The sequence below is a fragment of the Phyllobates terribilis genome, unplaced genomic scaffold (assembly GCF_046119375.1).
Source record: "Phyllobates terribilis strain yellow unplaced genomic scaffold, ASM4611937v1 Scaffold_251__1_contigs__length_2838608, whole genome shotgun sequence".
Taxonomy (NCBI): domain Eukaryota; kingdom Metazoa; phylum Chordata; class Amphibia; order Anura; family Dendrobatidae; genus Phyllobates; species Phyllobates terribilis.
Genome location: NW_027363011.1, coordinates 2,292,767 through 2,300,142, shown reverse-complemented (window position 1 = coordinate 2,300,142; position 7,376 = coordinate 2,292,767).

Genomic DNA, 7,376 nt, shown 5'->3' with positions numbered 1-7,376 from the left:
TACTTATAGTCTTTCCAGTATGATATAGAATCTTGGCTATTGGCAATTGTATTGGAGGCGAATCCCTAACCCCTGCCACATACCCAGCACACATACCTTGGGAGCTAGAGGAATAGGAGTATTAAAAACCTCTGAGATCAGTTTACCAACATCTCCCCACAGCCCAGCTAATGATACAGGATCAGAACATATGGACGAAATCTGCCGCTTCCTCGCCTCCATGGACACCGATCATCTGCCCTAATGCCCATTCTAGTGTTCTAGGAGTTCTATAGGCTCTGTGTATAAGAAATAATTGAGATCTTCTTTGGGTCCACTTTATAGATAATTTTCCTGGTGACTCCAGGCTTTCCTCCCACTCCTCCTGAGTGACTAATCCTACATCCCTCTCCCATTTAGGTTTAATTGTAGCCAGAAGATCTCCCACAATCTTTAATAGCAGAGAATTATACATCAGAGAGATAAGACCTCTCATGTTCTTTGCATTTATTACTGAGTCCAGTATCCCATTAAGAGAAATGGTCAAATCTGAGATAGACTCCTGAGCTCTAACGGCGTGACGCAATTGTAAATATCTGAAAAATTCTGAGTTATCCCAATTAAAAGTTTGCTTTAAATATTCGGATGAGCAAAAGTGCCCTTCCACGTATAATTGGTGTAGATATTTCAATCCCTTACTTTTCCATGTCCCAAAGCCCTCCGACCTTTTGTAATTCCTTCAAATAGGGGTTGGTCCACATAGAAGTATATTTCGAGTACACACCCATTCTCAACCATTTCTTGCAGGGCAACCAAATTTTATGTATAAGAGTTAGAGTTGGAAAACCTCTCAAATCGCCTCTAGGATATCTACAAAATTGTAACAAATGCAGTAGCATAGCTACTGGGGGGGAGAGGGTGCGTCACTGCTGGTTCCATGCTCAGACAGGCCCACCCGGAGAAACTGCTACTCTAAACTATCACTGTGTGCAGTGCGCCGATCTGGTTAAACTCTGCAGTGGAGCAGGGACACATGATCTCTCTGCACTTCCGCTTCACATTCTGTAGACTGCAGGTTGATTTAACGATTAAGCCTGTGGTCTACAGAAAAGTAGGGAGATACACAGGCAAAGCGGATTCTACATGCTCCAGCATGATGATATCACCCTATTGGTCCTCTCATGCCTTGGTCCTGTCTGCTGGCGGACTTTCGGGAACCATGGTTGAGTATAAAATGTTTCTTTTTATTTTAATAGAGCTCAAGGGGGGGACTACTGGGGGCCATCCACACAGTGTCAGGCAACTACTGGAGCCATCATACATTGTGGGAGGAAGACTGAGCTCAAGCCATACAGTGTAAGGGGCTACTGGACTACTGGGGGCCATCCATGCGCTGTGTGGAAAGACTGGGGGCCATCCATAGTGTAGGGGGATTAATGAAATAGTTCACTAAGTACCCTATATTTATTATGCAACTTTGCTTTACATTTATATATAATGATGGTAGGGTATGAGATATATTTTTGTCTTTTGTCTTTTGTAGGTTTTGTTTCTTTTTTGCTAGTGTGAACATGCTCCTATTTCTTGCATGTCTACCATCTTAGACCTCAGTTCACATTGCCTGTTTTTTTGTCTTGTTTGCATTCTGTGCAATTTAAGGGTGTGGCATCCCCTTTGTTGAGCTGACTGGTATATATGTAGCTTACCACGGGCCTGGGTGGTCTGGAGTTGGGACCCGGTCCTATTTGTCTACCCTTTTATATGCATTGCTTCAACTTTGATATACAGTAAGGTTTTTAATATAGGCAGTATAGGTACCGTCCCAATTTAGGGTCACCTTGCCGCTGGTGGGACGGCTTGTATACTTTTTTTGATCAAAAATAGTTCACTAAGTACCCTATATTTATTATGCAACTTTGCTTTACATTTATATATAATGATGGTAGGGTATGAGATATATTTTTGTCTTTTGTCTTTTGTAGGTTTTGTTTCTTTTTTGCTAGTGTGAACATGCTCCTATTTCTTGCATGTCTACCATCTTAGACCTCAGTTCACATTGCCTGTTTTTTTGTCTTGTTTGCATTCTGTGCAATTTAAGGGTGTGGCATCCCCTTTGTTGAGCTGACTGGTATATATGTAGCTTACCACGGGCCTGGGTGGTCTGGAGTTGGGACCCGGTCCTATTTGTCTACCCTTTTATATGCATTGCTTCAACTTTGATATACAGTAAGGTTTTTAATATAGGCAGTATAGGTACCGTCCCAATTTAGGGTCACCTTGCCGCTGGTGGGACGGCTTGTATACTTTTTTTGATCAAAAATAGTTCACTAAGTACCCTATATTTATTATGCAACTTTGCTTTACATTTATATATAATGATGGTAGGGTATGAGATATATTTTTGTCTTTTGTCTTTTGTAGGTTTTGTTTCTTTTTTGCTAGTGTGAACATGCTCCTATTTCTTGCATGTCTACCATCTTAGACCTCAGTTCACATTGCCTGTTTTTTTGTCTTGTTTGCATTCTGTGCAATTTAAGGGTGTGGCATCCCCTTTGTTGAGCTGACTGGTATATATGTAGCTTACCACGGGCCTGGGTGGTCTGGAGTTGGGACCCGGTCCTATTTGTCTACCCTTTTATATGCATTGCTTCAACTTTGATATACAGTAAGGTTTTTAATATAGGCAGTATAGGTACCGTCCCAATTTAGGGTCACCTTGCCGCTGGTGGGACGGCTTGTATACTTTTTTTGATCAAAAATAGATCACTAAGTACCCTATATTTATTATGCAACTTTGCTTTACATTTATATATAATGATGATAGGGTATGAGATATATTTTTGTCTTTTGTCTTTTGTAGGTTTTGTTTCTTTTTTGCTAGTGTGAACATGCTCCTATTTCTTGCATGTCTACCATCTTAGACCTCAGTTCACATTGCCTCATTATAATCCGCCTATGCACACAGGGGAGAAGCCTTTCTCATGCTCAGAATGTGGAAAATGTTTTACACACATGACTAGTTTTATCAGACATCAGATCAGAGAATTCACACAGGGGAGTAGCCTTTTTCATTTTCAGAATGTGGGAAATGTTTTGTGAAGAAAAAATCTCTTCTTAGTCACCAGAGCAGTCACACAGGGTAGAAGCCTTTTTCTTAATGTGGGAAATGTTTTCCTTGAAAATAAACTCTTAATAAACTTTAGAGAAGTCACACAGGGGAGAAGCCTTTTCCACGTCCAGAATGTTGGAAATGTTTTAACTGAAAATTGTACAATCTTAAAGGGGTTGTTCACTACTAGGACAACCCGTGTCATTCCTCATGTTTAGCCTAGAGAAAATAAAAACACTCATACTCAGCTCCCATGCCAGCGCCGTTCCAGCGGTGTCGGGACTCACATTATCGGGGTTGTTACATCACATGAGCCCTGCACCCAGTCAATGCTGATTTCACTGTCACCACCTTCGGACATATTGAACATCAATAGGAAGCCAGGGCTGCAGCTGCTCTCAGATTTCCTCATGATGTTCGATTTTTCTGAAGGTGGATACAGTGATTCCAGCAGTTACTGGGCTCACACGACGTAACAGCCTCACATGAGCCCCGGGAACGCACGTGCCGACACCGCTGGAATGGCGCCGGCATCGGAGGTTTGATACAAATCTTACAGACTGTTTGATAAAGAAAATATAACATATAATAAAACATCACATTTACAGGATTAAAAAGAAACACCCCCAACCCTCCCCTCCAGATCCCCCCCCTTTCATCCCTTACCCATCTGATTTTGCATAAGACTATTGTCCCTTCTTGAGGTAGAAATACCAAATGTATCATGAATTGCACAACATTCTATCCGTCCTATTATGTTGTTATTAAAGAACTAGCATATCAAATATTATGTCTCTGACCAACTCATCCAACACCACACAAGAGCATTTAACCCAATCCCCCCACTGTTTCCAAAATTTAGCTGCGGCCCCTTTTTATATAGATCCGTTTTTCCATTAGAATAGTACTGTTTAAAGCTCCCACTACTTCTTCTATTAAGGGAGCATTGTTTGCCAACCAATGCCTACTTATAGTCTTTCTAATATGATATAGAATCTTGGCTATTGGCAATTGTATTGGAGGCGAATCCCTAACCTCCGCCACATACCCAGCACACATACCTTGGGAGCTAGAGGAATAGGAGTATTAAAAACCTCTGAGATCAGTTTACCAACATCTCCCCACAGCCCAGCTACATCATACAAATCTGAGATAGACTCCTGAGCTCTAACGGCGTTACGCAATTGTAAATATCTGAAAAATTCTGAGTTATCCCAATTAAAAGTTTGCTTTAAATATTCGGATGAGCAAAAGTGCCCTTCCACGTATAATTGGTGTAGATATTTCAATCCCTTACTTTTCCATGTCCCAAAGCCCTCCGACCTTTTGTAATTCCTTCAAATAGGGGTTGGTCCACATAGAAGTATATTTCGAGTTCACACCCATTCTCAACCATTTCTTGCAGGGCAACCAAATTTTATGTATAAGAGTTAGAGTTGGAAAACCTCTCAAATCGCCTCTAGGATATCTACAAAATTGTAACAAATGCAGTAGCATAGCTACTGGGGGGGAGAGGGTGCGTCACTGCTGGTTCCATGCTCAGACAGGCCCACCCGGAGAAACTGCTACTCTAAACTATCACTGTGTGCAGTGCGCCGATCTGGTTAAACTCTGCAGTGGAGCAGGGACACATGATCTCTCTGCACTTCCGCTTCACATTCTGTAGACTGCAGGTTGATTTAACGATTAAGCCTGTGGTCTACAGAAAAGTAGGGTGATACACAGACAAAGTGGATTCTACATGCTCCTGCATGATGATATCACCCTATTGGTCCTCTCATGCCTTGGTCCTGTCTGCTGGCGGACTTTCGGGAACCATGGTTGAGTATAAAATGTTTCTTTTTATTTTAATAGAGCTCAAGGGGGGGACTACTGGGGGCCATCCACACAGTGTCAGGCAACTACTGGAGCCATCATACATTGTGGGAGGAAGACTGAGCTCAAGCCATACAGTGTAAGGGGCTACTGGACTACTGGGGGCCATCCATGCGCTGTGTGGAAAGACTGGGGGCCATCCATAGTGTAGGGGGACTAATGAACTACAGCGAGCTATCCATACAGTGAGGGGGACTACTTGGGGCCATCCACACAGTGTAGGGGGAAACTGGGGGCTGTCCATACAGTGTGGAGGGAATACTGGGGACCACTTACAGTGTGGGGGAACTTCTGGGGGCCATCATACAGTGTGGGGGAACTACTGGGGGCCATCATACAGTGTGGGGAACTATTGGGGACCATCATACAGTTTAGGGACTACTGGGGGCCATCATACAGTGTGCGAGAACTACTGTGGGGCCCATCATACTGTGTATAGGGAGCTGTGGGCCCAACATGTTGTGCATGTGGGAGCTGTGGGGGCCATAATGCTGTATAGAGGGGAAATATATATGGGGGACTTGGGACATTATTACATTTTAAGTGTGCACTTAAGATGCATAATTGTTATAGGGGCACTCCGGCTATTGTGACTGTCAAATGTGCCCACTGGAGGCATTATTATTTTCTATGGGAAAAATGTGGGCACTGTTTTCGGGAGCAGTTTTACCATCTAAGGGCACAAAGGAGGCGTTTTACTTCGTAAGAGGCACATTGGTGGGCATTATTATGTGGGCACTAAGAGGATCAGGAATAGGGACACAGCAGCGGTTCAGCTTTGGGGAGACAGCGGGATGAGGAGTTTGTGCAGGTTGGGAACAGATGGGGACGGTGCTGGAGGTGTGAGAAGTCAAATGTTTCTTTGTTGTAATCTCTGCTGGAGAAGTCGTGATATCGGCCCGGACCAGATGGAAAAGACGGGAAAAGTGAACGACTCCATCAGAAAGAAAAAGTCAGCTGTGAGTTAATTTAATATAACATATATACAGTTGAAACCAGAAGTTTACATACACTATATAAAAAGACACATCTGCATGTTTTTCTCAATATCTGACATGAAATCAGAATAAACCTTCCCGTTTTTAGGTCAATTAGGATTACCATAATTTTCAATATTTGCCAAATGCCAGAATAATGAGAGAGAGAGAATGTTTTAAGGCATTTTATTACTTACTGCAAAGTCAAAAGTTTACATACATTTCATTAGTATTTGGTACCACTGCCCTTAAACTGAATGACTTGGGTCAAACGTTTGGGATATCCTTCCACAAGCTTCTCACAATAGTTGGTCGGAATTTGGGCCCATTCCTCCGGAGAAAACTATTGTAACTGAAGTTTGTAGGTCGCCTTACTCGCACCTGTCTTTTCAGCTTTGCCCATACATTTTCAATAGGATTGAGATCAGGGCTTTTGTGATGGCCACACCAAAACATTGATTTTGTTACCCTTAAGCCACTTTGTTACCATTTTGGCAGTATGCTTCGGGTCATTGTCCATGTGAAAGACCCATCTCCACCCAAACTTTAACTTCCTTGCTGATGTCTTGAGATATTGTTTCAGTATTGCCACATAATCTTTTTTTTCTCATGATGTCATTGTGACAACACAGCTTTTCTTCTTAATTATGCCTGACATACTTTCTGATGGCAAGAGCAATATACCTTTATTTTTATGTTGACTTTTTAACCTGTGATCTTCTGTGGTTGGTTAACACAGACTATTGTTTGAATAATCCTGATTGTTGACACTTGAGTTAAGATGTACTACAACTTATTGTCTGCAAATCTTGCAAGATAGGGTGAGCAATACTGTTTGATAACATGCTGATTACATATTATACCAGCTAAAGGGAGTTGTTCATTTGCTGAACAATAGAGGACAAACTATGTAAGTTGATTAAATGCTCAAACATGAGCTCTTTCCTCCATCTATGACCCTTGACTTGTGAATGATGGCTGCAAGGACAATTGTGATCTATAAAAAGGGGGTCTGGGCTCTATTCGGTGAGCATGTCAGCTTAGGGGACTTCGGCCCCAGCTGGAGGGATACAGATCGGCTCCATTGACCATTGCTGAACCCTCAGAGATGTCTTAAAGAATCCAGGTTGGGACAAACAGGTCACCTGGCCCCAGACCTCACTGCCCTCAGCTAGTTTCCTAAGCTTGTTATTACCTCCTCTCTTTGGGGGTCCGCAAAAAGCGGGGTGCCACTGGTGGGGGTAGTCAGCCCTGGAAGCCCCAAAATTGCGGCTGTTCTATCCCAGGTGGGCCAGCGGAAGGGTGAGGACTGTAATTTGCACCATCTTGGGTACTTGCTGGGACTGTTTTATGTGTTTATTGTCCTATTTTATGGTTCAATAAAGTATTGTCACACTGTTTAACCCTCACCCTGTGTTTTCATGAGTAGTGTTACG